Source organism: Pseudophryne corroboree, chromosome 4 (genome assembly GCF_028390025.1).
Source record: "Pseudophryne corroboree isolate aPseCor3 chromosome 4, aPseCor3.hap2, whole genome shotgun sequence".
Lineage (NCBI taxonomy): Eukaryota > Metazoa > Chordata > Amphibia > Anura > Myobatrachidae > Pseudophryne > Pseudophryne corroboree.
In genome coordinates this window covers 496,757,855-496,775,398 of record NC_086447.1, presented here as the reverse complement: position 1 = coordinate 496,775,398, position 17,544 = coordinate 496,757,855, and the positions used below count along the sequence as shown (strand labels likewise).

Below are 17,544 nucleotides of genomic sequence, written 5' to 3'. Positions count from 1 at the left end.
GGATGCCCAGGAGTCCATGCGGGGCTGACTTCATTAAGTGCAGCTCCCCCTCCTTGCCTCCTTACTCACAGTGTCCTTGCTGTTGCTGCCGCTGCTGGTCCGGCGCCTGTCACACACAGGCAGAGCCTGAAGACAGTGAGTGCAGCAGCAGCGGTACAGGGAGGAGGGGGAGAGCGGAACGGCAGATCTTCCTACTGTAATCTAGGTAAAGTGTGTTCCATGTCCCCCCCTCCCCCTACTAGCTAATGTGTGTGTTCCATGTCCCTCCCTCCCCCTACTAGCTAATGTGTGTGTTCCATGTCCCCCCCTACCCCTACTAGCTAATGTGTGTGTGGCATGTCCCCCCCCTCCCCCTACTAGCTAATGTGTGTGTGCCATGTCCCCCCTCCCCCTACTAGCTAATGTGTGTGTGCCATGTCCCCCCTCCCCCTACTAGCTAATGTGTGTGTGGCATGTCCCCCCCCTCCCCCTACTAGCTAATGTGTGTGTTCCATGTCCCCCCCCTCCCCCTACTAGCTAATGTGTGTGTTCCATGTCCCCCCTCCCCCTACTAGCTAATGTCCCACACTCTCTCTCCCTGTCGTCAATCTCTCTCCCTGCTGTCACTGTTGTCACTCTCTCTCTCTCCCTGCTGTCACTGTCGTCTCTCTCCCTGCTGTCACTATCGTCACTCTCTCTCTCCCTGCTGTCACTCTCTCTCCCTGCTGTCACTGTCGTCACTCTCTCTCCCTGCTGTCACTATCGTCACTCTCTCTCCCTGCTGTCACTCTCTCTCCCTGCTGTCACTATCGTCACTCTCTCTCTCCCTGCTGTCACTCTCTCTCCCTGCTGTCACTATCGTCACTCTCTCTCTCCCTGCTGTCACTCTCTCTCCCTGCTGTCACTCTCTCTCCCTGCTGTCACTGTCGTCACTCTGGCTCTCCCTGTCGTCACTCTGGCTCTCCCTGCTATCACAATTTCAGCTCATTCAGTGTGCTACAATGTGAATGTCGGCTCATTCAGTGTGCTACAATGTGAATGTCGGCTCATTCAGTGTGCTACAATGTGAATTTCGACTCATTCAGTGTGCTACAATGTGACTTTCGGCTCATTCAGTGTGCTACAATGTGACTTTCGGCTCATTCAGTGTGCTACAATGTGACTTTCGGCTCATTCAGTGTGCTACAATGTGAATTTCGGCTCATTCAGTGTGCTACAATGTGACTTTCGGCTCATTCAGTGTGCTACAATGTGACTTTCGGCTCATTCAGTGTGCTCCAATGTGAATTTCGGCTCATTCAGTGTGCTACAATGTGACTTTCGGCTCATTCAATGTGCTACAATGTGAATTTCGGCTCATTCAGTGTGCTACAATGTGACTTTCGGCTCATTCAGTGTGCTACAATGTGAATGTCGGCTCATTCAGTGTGCTACAATGTGACTTTCGGCTCATTCAGTGTGCTACAATGTGACTTTCGGCTCATTCAATGTGCTACAATGTGAATTTCGGCTCATTCAGTGTGCTACAATGTGACTTTCGGCTCATTCAGTGTGCTACAATGTGAATGTCGGCTCATTCAGTGTGCTACAATGTGACTTTCGGCTCATTCAGTGTGCTACAATGTGAATTTCGGCTCATTCAGTGTGCTATAATGTGAATTTCGGCTCATTCAGTGTGCTACAATGTAAATGTCGGCTCATTCAGTGTGCTACAATGTGAATTTCGGCTCGTACCATGTGCTATAATGTGAATTTCGGCTCCTACCGTGTGCTACAAGGTAAAAGGGGCACCAGTACTAGATAGTATAAGGGGTTCTACTACACTGGACACGCCACCTATTGGGTGACCACGCCCCCTTTTCTGGAGAGTGCGCGCCTTCGGCGCGCACATACTTGCATCCTTAACTGTTGCATACCCCCACCTCAAAATTTCCACTTCAAACACTATATATATATATATATATATATATAAAATATATATATATCAGTGCCTCCCCAGCCAATGACCTCACCGCACGTCACTGACCCCTAGGGGTGCTAGGGGTGTCTTACCCCCACAGTGTTTGTTTCCACAGTGAAAGTCATATGTGTACCAAGTTTGTTGTATATTGCTGTAGGCATTCCAAAGTTATGCTGCCTGCTGAAATACTCATTGGTGCTGCCTCTCCCCTAGGTGTGCTAGGGGTGTCCTCCCCCCACAGTGTTTGTTCCCAGACTGTAAGGCATATGTGTATCAAGTTTTGAGTACATTGCTCCAGCAATTCCGGAGTTATGCTGTCTGCTGATACACTCTGTGCAGCTGCCTTCCCCCCCCCCCAAGGAGAGACAAATTTTCACTTCTATATAGTAGATATATACGCACACACACACACACACACACACACACACACACGCAAACACACTGTGTAGACATATAAATATAAGTTTAAGAACTTTAATTATACTCCTTGTTTATTGTGAGGGTTTATTTAAATTGTTCTTACTATCAGTGTTCTTAGTGCTAAGAGTGTGCATCTGCATTTCTCTTCCTCCAGCATAGTATTAGAAGCCTCAGCATGATAGCACCTCTTAATATATTTAGTAATAGGGTGTGCAGTCAATACTCCACCCCTTTCCCCCCTTTTCCTCTATATTTGTGTATATATTGTACACTGGAAGGCAAGGCTTCCTTCCTCTGGTATTGGCACCCTCCCATTTATCCTCAGGTGTTTTAGTTAGCAAGGTTCCTGCATTTCAGATAACACGTTGATAAGGGCACTATTTTAAAGGTAAGACCTGGATACATTTTTATAATGTGATAGTCTTAGGAATGTTAGGGACCCATGTGATGAAGTCACCTGGTCGCGGTACATGGGCCCACATATTTGAAGGTGAAGTCACCTGGTCGCGGTACATGGGCCCACATATTTGAAGGTGAAGTCACCTGGTCACGGTACATGGGCCCACATATTTGCACAAATGTGTGCTAAGAACTTCAATTATACTCCATGTTAATTGTGAGGGTTTATTTAAATTGTTCTTACTATCAGTGTTCTTAGTGCTAGGAGTGTGCATCTACATTTCACTTCTTCCAGCATAGTATTAGAAGAATGATATTTATTTATTTTATTATTAACCGTTTCTTATATAGTGTAGCATATTCCGTTGCACTTTACAATGATAGCATCTCTTAATATCTTTAGTAATAGGGTGTGCAGTCCAGGCACCCCCCCCCCCTTCCTCCTTTTTTCCTATATATATATATATATATATATATATTCATACCCTCCAACATGACCCATTCCATTAGTTATAAAATGCTTTGTTTCTGGACTTACTTTCCAGTGGTCGCTCCAGAGGTGGGGCTTCAGCATAGTCCAAAATTCAGATAGGGGAGGAACACAAACTGCCACCCCTAACTGCAAAGCATTGCCTGCCAAGACTTATTGGCAGTTGGAGTGGTTCCCCTAGTTGAATTTTGGACTGTGCTGCAGCCCCACCTCTGTAACTGCCACTGGCAAGGAAATCCAGGAACAAAATATTTTGTACCTAATGGAATGGGTCATGTTGGAGGATATGTACAGTATATTGTGACATAAATCACATGGATGTAGTAAAATCCAACACACTTTTATTTCTACCACAGCTTCATGTGCAGAATTTGCAGGACAGGTTTACAGGCAGTTCTCACAACAGCGCAGAGTTGGCCCTAGGCATAGGCAAACTAGTCAAATGCCTAGGGCATGTGGTATGCCTAGGGGCATCAACAGCGTCTGCTGATTAAAATGATATACAGCATGCCTATATTCTGTGTGTAGCATTTCATATACAGATACAGCCACAGTCTCACACAGTATGTAGGCATGCTGCATATCATTTTAATCAGCAGAAGCTGCTTGTGCATCCTAGCCACATATCAATGCAAATAAGATGCATTTTCATCAAGAAAAGTCACCCGACGTTAGCATTGAGACAAGATTTATGAGGACACATCTGTGTCCAAGCAGAGGCAGAAGTCACAGTGTTAGCAGCTGTATGAGTACTGTATGTGAGTGGATTGGATGTGCAGTATTGTTCAGCATATGTGTAAGGGGCATTATGTGTGTCATGTGTACAAAAGCATTAATGATGTGCAGCAAATGTGTAAGGGGCACTATGTGTATCATTATGTGTATAAGGGCATTAATAATGTGCAGCATATGTGTAAGGGACATTATGTGTGCCATTATGTGTATAAGGGCATTAAAAATGTGTGGCATATGTGTAAGGGACATTATGTGTGTCATTATGTGTATAAGGGCAGAGCCGGCCCTAGGCATAGGCAAACTAGGCAAATGCCTAGGGCATTTTGTATGCCTAGGGGCACAAGCAGCTTCTGCTGATTAAAGTGATATGCGGCATGCCTATATTCTGTGTGTGACTGCGTCTGTATCTGCATACGAAATGCTATGTTACAGTGTATTTCTGGAAATCACTGTAATGTAGCAATTTGTATGCAGATACAGCCACAGTCGCACAAAGAATATAGGCATGCCACATATCATTTTAATCAGCAGAAGCTGCTTGTGCATCCTAGCCACATAATGCATAGTAATGCAAATAAGATGTATTTTCATCAAAAAAGGCACCTGACATTAGCAGAGCTGCCAGCTGACTCATGCCAGGTATCTCCTGCTGCATGGCATATTGAGGAAAGATGTATGAGGACACATCTGTATCCAGGCAGAGGTCACAGTGTTAGTGGTGTTGTGAGTCCTGTGTATGGCTGGGTTGGTTGTGCAGTAGTGTTTGGCATATGTGTATGGGGCATTATGTGTGTCATGTGAACAAATGCACTGATAATGTGTGACATATGTGTAAGGGGCATTATGTGTGACATTATGTGTATAAGGGTACTAACAATGTGTGGCATATGTGAAAAGGACATTATGTGTATAAGGGCATTAATAGTGTGAGGCATATGTGTAAGGGACATTATGTGTTTAAGGGCATTAATACAGACTGACATAATGTGTAAGGTGCATTATGTTTATAAGGACATTAATGTGTGTCATATTTGTAAAGGGTATTTCTGTGTGGCATTATGTGTATACATGCATTACTAATGTGTGGCATTATGTGTATAAGGTGTTCTACTGTGTGGCGTAACATATACAAAGAGCACTCCTGTGTGGTCTAATGTGAATAAAGAGCAATGTGGTGTGGTATTATGTGAATAAGAGCCACTACTGTGAGGAGTAACGTATATTAGGTAAAGTGGTACTACTGTGTGATTTAACGTGAATAAGGGACACTATTGCATTATAAAATGTGAATAAAGTTGCACTACTGTGTGGCATAATTTGAATTGGTGGTACTATTGTGTGGTCATGCCCCTTCCCAGGAAGAACACGCCCCTTTTTGGGCTGTGCGCCAAATGTGTGCACTGTTCCTATTTAAAATATAGGGGTAGAAGCACCAAAATGAAGACTGCTATGGGTGAGGGGTAATGGTGCTGGGAAAGGGGTGCAGGGTCAGCGGTGGAACTAGCGGTGGTGCTAGGGGGCACAAGACAAAATCTTGCCTAGGGCATCATATTGGTTAGGGCTGGCTCTGTATTTACCCATTTAAAATATATCACCTATATGCACTAATTACTATTCAATTTAACAGTGATAAATGTATCATTAGAATACTGACTATATACACCTGATATTGAAGGTTCTGCTTTTCACATTATGTATACACACCTATGCTCTATAGTTCATGCAGTATAGTCCAGAGAAACTATGGTATAGTATATAAAAGTATGTTTTTTTTATTTTTGTGTTTTAGTATCATCATGTACTATCCTTGAGAAAGACTCTGGAATGGAGTCGAAACGTAGGTGATTACAATTGCCCAGCATGCAATTTCAATAAAAAGTGACTGTTTGAAACAAACGTTATAGAGAGTGCCTTCCTACCTATACTCTTGGTGACTACCACTATATATATATTGTGTATGTGGGGTGCAGTTAGTGCTACTACCTTATAACAATTCAATGGATAAACAAATAAATCAGTGTATACAAGACAATAGCCACCTAATCATGGCTAGTAAACATAAAACACTCCAATTATATACAGCGGCAGCAACCAGTTTTCAAATTTGTCCAATTTCCAATAGGACAAGGTTAAAAATGTTAATAGTAGTTAACCAGCTACGTCTTCAGTGTTCATCAACAAAACGTGGCTGTTGCTATTATCCAAAAGTGATAATCAAATATGCATACCAAACATAGGAATAATATCAGCTTGTAGTTGTATCTTTACACAGAGTCTTTCTCACAGTCTCCTCTTCCCAAAATTGCTCAAATGTTGTATGATATTTCAAATAAGTAGATGATGGAGACAGTGTATCAATGAAGTGCACGTCATAATATAATGTGACTCTGCTTGCATGCAAAAATGTGCTAAAGTGCTTAATGTGCAAATAGTTTGTGACCGCCACCTTGTGGTAATATTCTATTCACCACACAGGAATCGTGAACAAAATTCACAATCTGGGTAATAAGGCTCTGAAGTATCACTCACTTTTTAGAATATCATGTGTCTAGATGGGTTCTTCAAAGCTGTCAAAAACACAGTGAACCTTAAAACCAAAAAAACTCCCAACAGGGAAGAAAACTTCTGTTAGTGTAATAACATTTTTTATATAACACATTTATTACACTTTACATAACAGAGCATTAAAATGGACTCATACAATTTGAAAAAGAACATATGAGCATATCTGATTCTCACGTGGCAGAGCGGAGAACCAGTGGTAAGTTTCCAATGTGTTTTGTCCCTTTGAGTACACCGGGACATCCTCAGGGGAAAGTAATGGTAAGCCATGCACTCCTAAGGTACTTATAGGTACTAGAGGACTCAATTGAAGACTGTTTAGCATATGGCATAAGGAAATGCGAATCGCACATGTGCGAGAACTCTGATAATATTGCGGTACTGTGGCTAGTGGTGTGGAACTACACAACACCTTTGCACATGTGCGTCCAGTGGTATGGATCGTGCATGTGTGGGAAAACTAAGTATTGCGGGACCGTGGTGATGTACAACTACAGAGCCCTTTTGCACAAGCATGAGAATCTCCCGGTCTCACGCTACTTGAGTTCATAGGTCCTGTGCAATGTATTGCGGTAGCCGTCTTGAAGTGGTGCATTACACTAGTAGTCTGCAGCGGCCATTTGTCATTGGTCCAACATAAACATAAAATAACCTTTAAAAGACTGTAGGTTTGTGCATGGCTTTCCATATAAATATAATCAGGGTTACAAATAATTGGACAATTTAATATATATATATATATATATATATATATATATATGAACACACACACACACACACACACACATATATTTATATATATATATACAGAAGACAGATTTTTTGATAATAAATCTAAACAATTTCATATTATTGTTAAAATATACATATAATAAGTAGATATATATATATATATATATATATATACACAGTATATATATATATATATATATATATATATGCCAAAAATTATATATATAGGCGATTTACGCAGGATATAGAAATCCTATGTACTGTAATACCTGATAATGTATAATATTTATTTTCCACTTTGCCTGATGTCCGCTCTTGAAATGGAGGTAGCTATTCTTGTCAACATCTTTGATGTAATTCTTGAAGACAACATTTCCTTCTTCCGACATCAATATCAAATCTAAATATTCCATTTCACTCTCGTGGATTTTATAAGTAAAGGATAAATTATAGTCATTCACAGATATTAATTAATAAAAATCCAAATAGGACTGCCTTTCCAAACAATCAAAATATCATCAATGTATCTAAGTTACATGATGATATTAGGATAGTATATGTTATTATTGTAAATATGTTTATGCTCCCAGCTCCCCATGTGCAAATTGGCTAACCTGGACACGAAGACCGTCCCCATCATGGTCCCACACATTTAATGATATTTAAAGATAAAAATCATTAAAAAATTTTAAATAGTAGTGAGTGAGGATAAAATGTATTAAAAGACGAATAAAATCCTTATATCCTTCCCCCAAATTCAAATCACATTGTAAGAATTATCTACAAGAATTGATTCCTTTCTTGTGTATTATGGAGGTATAGAGAGATTGAACGTCTATGATTACCCAGAAAAAATCCTCTTCCCACTTCAGATCCTTTAGGTTGTACAACACCTCCATAAATTATTCTAATTCTAACACATATTTGTATAGAAAAATCTTGACACACTCCGAGATATTCGATGTAACAGATTCTACGATGAGGCGGCCTAGTGGTTTTGTCAAATTTTTATGTATCTTTGGAAGGAAGTAAAATATGGGGATAATAGGGTTATTGGTCATGAACTGGCATTCATCTTTATTAATAAAACCCATTTTCAAACCAGGCAATAAAATAGTTCTAAGATCTGATGTAAAAACTCCCATAGGATCCTTCTCCAATGTTCTATAAAAATTCTCATTGTTTAATAATCAAAAGGCTTCCGTTTCATAATCCTTCCGATCCATTACCACCAGACATCACCCTTTGCCAGCAGGTTTTAAAACTATTGAAGAATCATTTTTGAGTCTTCTAAGTGCATTTTTTTTTCAAAATTAGTTAAGTTGTCTTTGATTTTAAGATACTTGTTTTCATCGCAGAGGGCCTTTTTGATCAACTCATAAAACAAGTCTATGTGACTACTTTTGGATTCTAGTGGGTAGTATTTTGAGCTGTTTTTCAAACCTGATTTGTTCTCTACAGTCTCATAATTTTTCAAAATTCCTGTTTCCTTTTTCAAGAAGTGTCTTTTTGAGGTTAGCTTACGAACAGATTTGTTTAGATCTACAAAAATTTTAAATGTATTTGGTATGGCAGTAGATGCAAATGATGAACCCTTATTAGAAGGAAAATTTCTGAATCCGTTAATTTCTTATCTGAAATATTGAAAATTCCTTTCTCTTTTATGTCTGAACTTAATATCGGTTTCGTTTTCATAGATTTTGACTTTCCTGCTCTTCTTCTCTTGCTGATCTTTTGAGGGAGGAGGCCATATGGATGCTTTCCTTTATGGATCGTCTCTTGTACCTATCCCTCCAAAGAGGAGTGCCCGGTGATAAAAAAAAATCACTATCAATTTCTGAGTTTAGGTGACTGAGAGTAGAATATCTATTTCTAGTCTGTAATCCTGTCTTTCTGATTTGAAGGGGATGGTGGTCCACGTTTCCTTGCGTCTTTTATTTTGATTCCATTTGTAGTTCATATTTTTACTTTCATTTCTATTCCATTGTTTAACCCTGTCATTCTGATAATCTTGTTTGTCCCTCAAGAATTTTTTCTCTTTTCTTTGTATAACCTCTTTCTCCACTCTCTACATTTGCTTAATTAATACTGTTTCATGAATTTTATAGTTCTCATCGATCTTCATAGGTTCTATAAATTGTTCTCTGTTCTTTAATTCTGTTTCTATGTTAATCAGTTCCCTCTTTTTTCAGAGATGATTTGTTGTATCAGTCTCATGGAATATTCGTGGAGAATCTTATCCCAATTGTTGGAGATTTCATCATTATTGAGACCAAAAGTTGGTGTTTTGGTAAGCCTGAGGCCTCTCGGCACTCTGAGGACTTTATTATATTGGTCAAGATCAGCAATGTCCCACCACAAAGGTTTCTTCAAATGCAATTATTGTTCATAAAGTTGGCAAACATTTTAGCACTTCTAACTATTCAAAGACTTATAACATTAACGATTTGATACATTGCTCCACCAACTATGTTGTCTATTGTTTGGAATGCATGCGGGTACAAGTAATTAGGGAAAACTAAAAGACCCCTTAGGATAAGAATCCAGGAACATGTAAGAGCAATAAAAAACAAGCTGGACAACCATTCAGTTCCTAAACATTTTAATAGAATACATAATGCTAATCCGGATCAATTAACCTTCAAGGCGATCGAACATGTAACGTTAGGAGCAAGAGGTGGAGAAAGAGATAAAAAATTGGCACAAAGGGAGATGTACTGGATCCAGGTACTAAACACCCTAATGTATGAAGGTCTAAATGAATATTACGAGTTAGCCCCTTTTTTATAAATCTCTTCTAAATCTCTTCATTTGCACTTTATATGTAAATAACTATATACTTTTTATATGTATATTTTAATAATAATATGAATTGGTAAGATTTATTATAAAAAGACCTTTTATATATATATATATATATATATATATACATACATATTTTAAATTATCCAATTATATGTAACCCTGTTTATATTTATATGGAGAAAGCCATTTATATGGAAAGCCTACAGTCTTTTAAAGGTTATTTTATGTTTTTGTTGGACCAATCAAAAATGGGCACTGCAGACTACTAGTATAATACACCACTTCAAGATGGCTACCGCAATACATTGCACCGGACCTATGAACTCAAGCAACGTGAGACCGGGAGATTTTCGTGCTTGCGCAAAGGGGCTCTGTAGTTGTACATCACTGCCGCGGTCCCGCGATACTTAATTTTCCTGCACATGCACGATCCATACCGCTGGATGCACGTGCGCAAAGGTGTTGTGTAGTTCCACACCACTAGCCACAGTCCCGCAATATTATCGTAGCTCTTGCACATGCACAATCCGCATTTCTGGACACCAGCTGCTAAACAGTCTTCCATTGAGTCCTCTTAGTACCTATAACTACCTTGGGAGTGCATGGCTTACCATTACTGACCCCTGAGGATGTCCCGGTATACGTAAAGGGATGAATCGCATTGGGAACTTACCGCTGGTACTCCGCTCTGCCATGTATTAATCAGATAAACTTATATGTTCTTTTTTAAATTGTACGTGTCCATTTTAATGTTCTGTTATGTAAAGTGAAATAAATGTGTTATATAAAAGAACGATATTACACTATCAGAAGCTCTCTTCCCTGTTGGAAGTTTTTTTGTTTTAAGGTTCACTGTGTTATGGACAGCTTTGAAGAATCCATCTAGACACATGATATTCTAAAAAGTGAGTGATACTTCAGAGCTTTATTACCTAGATTGTGAATATTTTTCATGATTCCTATTTGGTGAATAGAATATTACCACAAGGTGGCGTTCACAAACTTTTTTGCACATTAAGCACCTTAGCAGTTTTTTGCATGCAAGCGCAGAGTCACTTTATATTATGAAGTGCACTTCATTGATACACTGTCTCGATCCTCTGCCTATGTGAAATAATATACAACGTTTGAGCAATTGTGTGAGGAGGAGGCTATTAGGAAGACTCTGTGTAAAGATACAACTACAAGCTGATATTCTTCCTATGTTTGGTATGCATATTTGATTATCACTTTTGGATAATAGCAACAGTCACAATTTGCTGTTGTACACTTAAGGCACAGCTGATTTACTATTAAGGAACATTTTTAACCTTGTCTTATTGGAAATTAGACACCAGACATTTTTCGGGTTTTGTGTTTTGGTTTTGGATTCGGTTCCACGGCCGTGTTTTGGATTCGGACGCGTTTTGGCAAAATCTCCCTGAATTTTTTTTGTCGGACTCGGTTGTATTTTGGATTCGGGTGTTTTTTTTACAAAAACCCCTAAAAAACAGCTTAAATCATAGAATTTGGGGGTCATTTTGATCCCATAATATTATTAACCTCAATAACCATAATTTCCACTCATTTCCAGTCTATTCTGAACACCTCACACCTCACAATATTATTTTTAGTCCTAAAATTTGCACCGAGGTCGCTGGATGACTAAGCTAAGCGACCCAAGTGGCCGACACAAACACCTGGCCCATCTAGGAGAGGCACTGCAGTGTCACACAGGATGGCAGATTAAAAAAATAGTCCCCAAACAGCACATGATGCAAAGAAAAAAAAGAGGCGCAATGAGGTAGCTGTGTGACTAAGCTAAGCGACCCAAGTGGCCGACACAAACACCTGGCCCATCTAGGAGTGGCACTGCAGTGTCAGACAGGATGGCAGATTTAAAAAATAGTCCCCAAACAGCACATGATGCAAAGAAAAAAAGAGGTGCACCAAGGTCGCTCTAAGCGACCCAAGTGGCCGACACAAACACCTGGCCCATCTAGGAGTGGCACTGCAGTGTCAGACAGGATGGCAGATTAAAAAAATAGTCCCCAAACAGCACATGATGCAAAGAAAAAAAGAGGCGCAATGAGGTAGCTGTGTGACTAAGCTAAGTGACCCAAGTGGCCGACACAAACACCTGGCCCATCTAGGAGTGGCACTACAGTGTCAGACAGGATGGCAGATTAAAAAAATAGTCCCCAAACAGCACATGATGCAAAGAAAAATAAGAATTTACTCACCGGTAATTCTATTTCTCGTAGTCCGTAGTGGATGCTGGGAACTCCGTAAGGACCATGGGGAGGATAACGGGCTCCGAAGGAGGCTGGGCACTCTAGAAAGATCTTAGACTACCTGGTGTGCACTGGCTCCTCCCACTATGACCCTCCTCCAAGCCTCAGTTAGGTACTGTGCCCGGACGAGCGTACACAATAAGGAAGGATTTTGAATCCCGGGTAAGACTCATACCAGCCACACCAATCACACCGTACAACTCGTGATATGAAACACAGTTAACAGTATGAAACAATAGAGCCTCTCAACAGATGGCCCAACAATAACCCGATTTAGTTAATAATAACTATGTACAAGTATTGCAGATAAACCGCACTTGGGATGGGCGCCCAGCATCCACTACGGACTACGAGAAATAGAATTACCGGTGAGTAAATTCTTATTTTCTCTAACGTCCTAGTGGATGCTGGGAACTCCGTAAGGACCATGGGGATTATACCAAAGCTCCCAAACGGGCGGGAGAGTGCGGATGACTCTGCAGCACTGAATGAGAGAACTCCAGGTCCTCCTCAGCCAGGGTATCAAATTTGTAGAATTTTGCAAACGTGTTTGCCCCTGACCAAGTAGCTGCTCGGCAAAGTTGTAAAGCCGAGACCTCTCGGGCAGCCGCCCAAGATGAGCCCACCTTCCTTGTGGAATGGGCATTGACAGATTTTGGCTGTGGCAGGCCTGCCACAGTATGTGCAAGCTGAATTGTACTACAAATCCAACGAGCAATAGTCTGCTTAGAAGCAGGAGCACCCAGCTTGTTAGGTGCATATAGGATAAACAGCGAGTCAGATTTTCTGACTCTAGCCGTTCTGGAAACATATATTTTCAGTGCCCTGACAACGTCTAGCAACTTGGAGTCCTCCAAGTCCCTAGTAGCCTAGGCACCACAATAGGCTGGTTCAGGTGAAACGCTGACACCACCTTTGGGAGAAACTGGGGATGAGTCCTCAATTCTGCCCTATCCATATGGAAAATCAAATAAGGGCTTTTACAAGACAAAGCCGCCAACTTTGATACTCGCCTGGCAGAAGCCAAGGCCAATAACATAACCACCTTCCACGTGAGATATTTCAGATCCACGGTTTTTAGTGGTTCAAACCAATGTGATTTTAAGAAACTCAACACCACGTTGAGATCCCAAGGTGCCACAGGAGGCACAAACGGGGGCTGACTCTGCAGCACTCCTTTTATAAATGTCTGAACTTCAGGTACTGAAGCTAGTTCTTTTTGAAAGAAAATCGACAGAGCCGAGATCTGTACCTTAATGGAACCCAATTTAAGGCCCATAGTCACTCCTGCTTGCAGGAAATGCAGAAATCGACCTAGTTGAAATTCCTCTGTTGGGGCCCTTTCGGCCTCACACCATGCAACATATTTTCGCCATATGCGGTGATAATGAGTTGTTGTAACCTCTTTCCTGGCTTTAGTAAGCGTAGGAATGACTTCCTCCGGAATGCCCTTTTCCTTCAGGATCCGGCGTTCAACCGCCATGCCGACAAACGCAGCCGCGGTAAGTCTTGGAACAGACAGGGCCCCTGCTGCCGCAGGTCCTGTCTGAGTGGCAGAGGCCATGGGTCCTCTGATATAAATTCTTGAAGTTCTGGGTGCCAAGCTCTTCTTGGCCATCCACGAGTATCGTTCTTACTCCTCGCCTTCTTATTATTCTCAGTACCTTTGGTATGAGAGGCAGAGGGGAGAACACATAAACCGACTGGTACACCCACGGTGTTACCAGAGCGTCCATAGCTATCGCCTGAGGGTCCCTTGACCCGGTGCAATATCTTTTATAGCTTTTTGTTGAGGCGGGACGCCATCATGTCCACCTGTGGCCTTTCCCAATGGTGTACAATCCTATTGGAAGACTTCTGGAGGAAGTCCCCATTCTCCCGGGTGGAGGTCGTGTCTGTTGAGAAGATCTGCTTCCCAGTTGTCCACTCCGGGAATGAACACTGCTGACAGTGCTAACACATGATTTTCCGCCTATCGGAGAATCCTTGTGGCTTCTGCCATCGCCATCCTGCTTCTTGTGCCGCCCTGTTGGTTTACATGGGCGACTGCCGTGATGTTGTCTGATTGGATCAGTACCGGCTGGTTTTGAAGCAAAGGCCTTGCCGGCCTCAGGGCATTGTAAATGGCCCTCAGGTCCAGAATATTTATGTGTAGGGAAATAACCTGACTTGACCAAAGTCCCTGGAAAATTTCTTCCCTGTGTGACTGCCTCCCAGCCTCAAAGGCTGGAATCCATGGTCACTAGGACCTAGTCCTGTATGCCGAACCTGCGGCCCTCTTGAAGATGGGCACTCTGCAGCCACCACAGTAGAGATACCCTGGTCCTTGGAGACAGGGTTATCAGCCTATGCATCGGAAGATGCGATCCGGACCACTTGTCCAACAGGTCCCTCTGAAAAGTTCTTGTATGGAACCTGCCTAATGGGATTGCTTCGTAGGAAGCTACCATTTTTCCCAGGACTCGCGTGCAATGATGCACCGCTACCTATTTTGGCTTCAGGAGGTCTCAGACTAGAGATGACAACTCCTTGGCTTTCTCCTCCGGGAGAAACACTATTTCTGGTTTATGTTCAGAACCATCCCCAGGAACAGTAGACGTGTCATAGGAACCAGCTGTGACTTTGGACTGTTTAGAATCCAACCATGCTGTTGTAGCACTTTCCAAAATAGTGCTACCCCGACTACCAACTGCTCCTTGGACCTCGCCCTTATAACGAGATTGTCCAAGTACGGGATAATTACAACTCCCTTTTTTTTAAAGGAGTATCAACATTTCGGCCATTACCTTGATAAAACACCCTCGGTGCCATGTACAGTCCAAACGGCAGTGTCTGGACTTGGTAATGGTAATCCTGTACCACAAATCTGAGGTACTCCTGGCGAGGATGGTAAATGGGAACATGCAGGTAAGCATCCTTGATGTCCCAGGATACCATGTAATCCCCCCCGTCCAGGCTTGGAATAACCGCCCTGAGCGATTCCATCTTGAACTTGAATTTTTGTGTTCAAGGATTTTAAATATAAAATGGGTCACACCGAACCATGCGGTTTCGGTACCCCAACCCGTGTGGAATAGTAACCCCGTCCTTGTTGAAGTAGGGGCACCTTGAGTATTACCTGCTGGGAATACCGCTTATTAATTGCCTCTAGCACAGCCTCCCTGCCTGAGGGAGTTGTCAGCAAGGCATATTTTAGGAAACGGCTGGGGGGAGACATCTCGAATTCCAGCTTGTACCCCTGAAATACTACTTGAAAGAAACAGGGATCCACCTGTGAGCGAGCCCACTAATTGCTGAAATTTTTTAGACGGCCCCCCACCGTACCTGGCTACACCTGTGGAGCACCCGCGTCATGGTGTGGCCTCACAGGAGGCGGGGGAAGAATCTTGATTCTGGGAACAGGCTGACTGGTGCAGCTTTTTTCCCTCTACCCTTGTCTCTGTACAGAAAGGAAGCGCCATTTGACCCGCTTGCTTTTCTGAAGCCGAAAGGACTGTACCTTTGTCTGTGAGGAAACCTGAGGTAAAATTATTTCTTCCCAGCAGTTGCTGTGGATACGAGGTCCCAGAGACCATCCCCAAATAATTCCTCACCATTATAAGGCTCTCTATGCGCTTTTTAAGTCAGCATCACCTGTCCAGTGACAGGTCTCTAATACCCTCCTGACAGAATGGACATTACATTTATTTTGGATGCCAGTCGGCAAAATATCCCTCTGTGCATCCCCCATATATAAGACGACGTCTTTAATATGTTTTTATGTTTGCCAACTAGTATCCCTGTTTGACAGGGTCACCGACCACGCTGCAGCAGCACTATCTGCAGGTCTCAGTCTAGTACCTGAGTGTGTAAATACAGACTTCAGGATAGCCTCCTGTTTTTTATCAACAGGTACCTATTAAAGTGGCCGTATCCTAAGACGGCAGTGCCACCTTTTTTGACAAACGTGTGAGCGCCTTATCCACCCTAGGGGATATCTCCCAGCGTAACTTATCCACCTGGCGGGAAAGGGTACGCCATCAGTAACTTTTTATAAATTACCAGTTTCTTAACGGGGGAACCCACGCTTTCACACACTTCATTTATTCATCTGATGGGGGAACAAAACACTGCCTGTTTTTTCTCCCCAAACCTAAAACCCATTTTTAGAGGTGCTTGGGTTAAAGTCAGAAATGTATAACACATTTTTTATTGCCGGGATCACGTCACGGATGTTCCTAGTGGATTGTGTATATGTCTCCACCTTGTCGACACTGGAGTCAGACTCCGTGTCGACATCTGTGTCTGCCATCTGAGAGAGCGGGCGTTTTTTGAGCCCCTGATGGCCTTTGAGACGCCTGGGCAGGCGCGGGCTGCGAAGCCGGCTGTCCCACAGCTGTTACGCCATCCACCCTTTTATGTAAGGAGTTGACACTGTCGGTTAATACCTTTCACCTATCCATCCACTCTGGTGTCGTCCCCACAGGGGGCGACATCACAAATATCGGCCTCTGTTCTGTCACCATATAAGCCTCCTCATTCAACATGTCGACACAGCCGTACCGACACACCGCAGACACACAGGGAATGCTCTAAACGAGGACAGGACCCACAAAAGCCCTTTGGGGGGACAGAGTAAGAGTATGCCAGCACACACCAGAGCGCTATATATATACAGGGACTAACTGAGTTATGTCCCTAATAGCTTTTATATAATATACTGTATACAGTGCCAATTTTAATGCCCCCCCTCTCTTTTCCCTCTTACTGTACTGTAGAATTGCAGGGAAGAGCCAGGGAGCTTCCCTCCAGCCGAGCTGTGAGGGAAAAATGGCGCCAGTGTGCTGAGGAGATAGGCTCCGCCCCTTTTTCGCGGCCTATTCTCCCGTTTTTTATGGAATTCTGGCAGGGGTATTTACCTCATATATAGCCCCTGGGGCCATATATTGAGGTATTTTAGCCAGCCAAGGTGTTTTTATTGCTGCCTCAGGGCGCCCCCCCCAGCGCCCTGCACCCTCAATGACCGGAGTGTGAAGTGTGTGAGAGGAGCAATGGCGCACAGCTGCAGTGCTGTGCGCTACCTTGGTGAAGACAGAGTCTTCATGCCGCCGATTTTCCGAACCATCTTCTTGCTTCTGGCTCTGTAAGGGGGACGGCGGCGCGGCTCCGGGACCGAACATCAAGGCTGGGCCTGCGGTCGATCCCTCTGG

At 42.7% G+C, this 17,544-nt stretch overlaps 1 long non-coding RNA gene across 1 annotated transcript in view; it reads left to right on the top strand.

Annotated features, from left to right (window-relative positions):
* LOC134911542 (uncharacterized) overlaps positions 1-17,544 on the top strand; it is a 65,821-nt gene that overhangs the window by 20,890 nt on the left and 27,387 nt on the right. Inside the window, exon 2 of the long non-coding RNA XR_010176654.1 lies at positions 9,470-9,567. This is a non-coding gene — a long non-coding RNA (uncharacterized LOC134911542). The remainder of the gene's footprint in view (positions 1-9,469; positions 9,568-17,544) is intronic.